The following is a 4,150-nucleotide window of genomic DNA, read 5'->3' as shown; positions in this document are numbered from 1 at the left end:
TAAACCATTGGCCAGACTAACTAGAAATAGAAAAGTAAAATCTCCAATAACCTCAACCAGAAATGATAAAGGGGAAATAACAAATGATCCCACAGAGATACAAGAGATCATCTCTGAATACTACCAGAAATTCTATGCCCAGAAATTTGATAATGTGAAGGAAATGAATCAATATTTGGAATCACACTCTCTCCCTAGTCTTAGCCAGGAAGATATAGAGCTTCTGAACAGACCAATTTCAAGCACTGAGATTAATGAAACAATAAAAAATCTTCCAATTAAAAAATGCCCTGGTCCAGATGGCTTCACAGCAGAATTCTATCAAACCTCCAAGGAAGAACTTATTCCTGAACTGCAGAAATTATTTCAAAAAATTGAGGAGGAAGGAATCTTCCCCAACATGTTCTATGAAGCAAATATCACCTTGATACCAAAACCAGGAAAAAACCCAACCAAAAGGAGAATTTCAGACCAATTTCACTCATGAATATAGATACAAAATATTGTCAACAAAATCTTAGCCAATAGATTATAGCATATCATCAAAAAAGTTATACACCATGATCAAGTAGGTTTCATCCCAGGGATGCAAGGCTGGTTTAACATATGTAAGTCCATAAACATTATCCACAGTATTAACAAAGGCAAAAATAAAGATCATATGATCCTCTCAATAGATGCAGAAAAAACATTCGATAAATCCAACATCCTTTTCTAATTAGAACACTGAAGAGTATAGGCATAGGTGGCACATTTCTAAAACTGATTGAAGCTATCTATGACAAACCCACAGCCAATATTTTACTGAATGGAGTAAAACTGAAAGCTTTTCCTCTTAGAACTGGAACCAGACAAGGTTGTCCTCTGTCACCTTTACTATTCAACATTGTGCTGGAAGTTCCAGCCAATACAATTAGGCAAGACAAGGAAATAAAGGGAATCCAAATGGGAGCAGAGGAGGTCAAACTCTCCCTCTTTGCTGACGACATGATCTTATACTTAGAGAATACCAAAGACTCAACCACAAGACTCCTAGAAGTCATCAAAAAATACAGTGATGATACTTACCTGGCAGGGGAGATACCATGATCACGAAGGTGGTTTTCCCAGGGCGAGGCTTATCCATTGCACTCCGGATGTGCTGACCCCTGCGATTTCCCCAAATGTGGGAAACTCGACTGCATAATTTGTGGTAGTGGGGGACTGCGTTCGCGCTTTCCCCTGTTTTAAAAAAAAAAAAAAATACAGTGATGTTTCAGAATATAAAATCAGTGTCCACAAGTCAGTAGCCTTTGTATTCGCCAAAAACAGTCAAGATGAGAAGCTAATTAAGGACACAACTCCCTTCACCATAGTTTCAAAGAAAATGAAATACCTAGGAATATGCCTAATGAAGGAGGTGAAGGACCTCAATAATGAAAATTTTGAAATTCTCAGAAAGGAGATAGCAGAGGATATTAACAAATGGAAGAACATACCATGCTCATGGACGGGAAGAATCAACATTGTTAAAATGTCTATACGTCCCAAAGCAATCTACCTATTCAATGTCATTCCTATTAAAATACCAACATCATACTTTCAAGATTTGGAAAAAATTATTCTGCATTTTGTATGGAACCAGAAAAAAACCGCATATAGCTAAGGCAATTCTTAGTAATAATAATAAAGCTGGGGCATCACCATACCAGACTTTAGGCTGTACTACAAAGCCATAGTGGTCAAGTCAGCATGGTACTGGCACAAAAATAGAGACACAGACACTTGGAATCGAATAGAAAACCAGGAAATGAAACTAACATCTTACAACCACCTATCTTTAATAAACCAAACAAGAACATACCTTGGGGTAAAGACTCCCTATTCAATAAATGGTGTTGGAAGAACTGGATATCCACATGCAAAAGACTGAAACTGGACCCACACCTTTCCCCACTCACAAAAATTGATTCAAGATGGCTAAAGGACTTAAATTTAAGGCATGAAACAATAAAAATACTCAAAGAGGGCAGCTCCTGTGGCTCAAGGAGTAGGGCGCCAGTCCCATATGCTGGAGGTGGTGGGTTCAAACCCAGCCCCAACCAAAAAAAAAAAAGAAGAAGAAAAAAAGATACTCAAAGAAAGGATAGGAAAAACACTGGAAGATATCAACCTGGGGAAAGAGTTTTTTTTTTTTTTTTTTTTTTTTTTTTAAATGAAGTCTGACTTATTAATTGTTTTTTGTTTTGTGGATGATGCCCTGGTGTTTGTGACAGTTAAATTTCTGTCAACTTGGCTAGGCTATGGTACCCAGTTTTGGGTCAAATATTAGTCTAGATGTTGTTGTGAATTTATTTTTATATGTGATTAACATTTAAATCAGTAGACTTTGAGTGAATCAGATTATCCTCCATAATATGGATGAGTTTCATTCACTCAGTTGAAGACCTTAAAAGAAAAGAGTGAGGTCCTTCAAGGAAGAATGCATTCTGTCACCAGACTCCCCCCTACTCTAGAGAGCAACATCACATTTTCCTTGGGCATCCTCTACCCAGCAATCTTGCCTTGCAAATTTTGGACTTGCCAGCCCTCACAGTTGCATAAAGCCATTCCTTAAATTCTCTCATTCATTCTCTCTCTTTCTCTCTCTACCTCACAGTTGCAGAAAGCAACTCTTTAAATTCTCTCTCTCATTCTTTCTCACTCCCCCACCAATCCACGCACACACACAAAATTGGTTCTACTTCTCTTGAAAACCCTGACTAATACATAGTTTGTTTCTGAGAATGGCTCTAGAGGAACATAATCTTGAGGATAATTTTTATAAATTGGTCCTAGATTTTCTGGAATTGGCACTTTAACCTGATTGGCTTAAACCACATTAATAACTATTTCCGGCACAAAGATCACTACCACTGGCTCTGTGCCTGTAGCTCAGAGGCAAGGGCACCAGCCACGTATGCTGGAGCCGGTGGGGGTGGGGGGGTGTTGAATCCAGCCCTGGGTCTGCCAAACAACAATTAACTAAACAACCAAAAAATAGCCAGGCATTGTGGAGGGTGCCTGTAGTCCCAGCTACTTGGGAGGCTGAGGCAAGAGAATCACTTAAGTCCGAGAGTTTGAGGTTGCTGTGAGCTGTGACACCATAGCACTCTACTGAGGGCAACACAGTGAGTCTCTCTCTCAAAAACAAACAAACAAACAAACAAAACAAAGATCATTATAACTGATAGTTTATGGAATAATGTGGCAATGAAATATGCAAAATTTCACCATGGAAACTTACTTCTTCTTAAATACTTGTAAGAGGCAAGATTCTGGAATACAAATACACCATGTATTTGATCCATTAGAAAAGTTTTGTCAAACTAATGAATATAATGAGATCAACTGGTCACTTATAATTGTGTTAGACAAAGTGAGGAGAGAAAAAGATGAGCTCAGGTATTTGTATTCCCTTCTTTCTTTCCTTCCTTCCTTCCATTTCCTTGTTTATAACTTATCTGAAGTTCTTAATAAATTTTCCCTACATAAGCTCTCAGAGAGGAAAAATAAAACAGCAAATTACTGGCTTAAATTTTAAATTAACCTAATTCAAAACTTAAACTTTTTTTTAGGTTTGTCCTTAGATTTATCCTTTCACATTTCCACCTACTCCCCTTTTCCTCTTCAATACAATAACACTCTGTGAAGAAATACAGTCTCCATTTGGGGAGAGGGGATTGCCTGATGTAACTCTTGCTTTGGGGGTTGTTCCAGTTGTTGGACAAGGAAGAGAGGTGGCTGGCACCCTGTTTTTACCTCACATGGCCCTGCAGGTGCCCAATGGTGAACTCTACAACTTTCTCCTAGAGTCTTTCTTATCTTGACACTATTGATGAGACAGACCTTCCAGAAAATTTTTTTATGACTTCTGCTTCTCCCACAGCCCATGTAGTCATTTCAGGAGCTCTTCACTGCAGGTACACCATAGGAGCACCATAGGAACTCTGGCACACTGCTCAGTCTGTGTTCCAAGAATGGTTGAATGAAATGTTTTGGTCCAATGATATTTTGTAATAAGGAGTTATTAGTGTTAAACACAAGAACTGAAGGCACCCTATTCTATCAACAGGTTTTCTCTTGTAACTCTTACCCCAGAAGGCTAAATCTCAATGTTGGTTGTTTGGAC

At 38.4% G+C, this 4,150-nt stretch overlaps 1 non-coding gene across 1 annotated transcript; it reads left to right on the top strand.

Annotated features, from left to right (window-relative positions):
• Positions 1-1,060: 1,060 nt before the first annotated feature.
• Positions 1,061-1,224, top strand: LOC128573209 (U1 spliceosomal RNA). The gene has a single exon (XR_008376367.1). It is a non-coding gene; the product is annotated as a U1 spliceosomal RNA (small nuclear RNA).
• The last annotated feature ends 2,926 nt before the right edge of the window (positions 1,225-4,150 follow it).

The sequence above is a fragment of the Nycticebus coucang genome, chromosome 20 (genome assembly GCF_027406575.1).
Source record: "Nycticebus coucang isolate mNycCou1 chromosome 20, mNycCou1.pri, whole genome shotgun sequence".
In the NCBI taxonomy this organism is placed as follows: Eukaryota; Metazoa; Chordata; class Mammalia; order Primates; family Lorisidae; genus Nycticebus; species Nycticebus coucang.
This window is presented reverse-complemented; position numbering and strand designations above follow the sequence as displayed.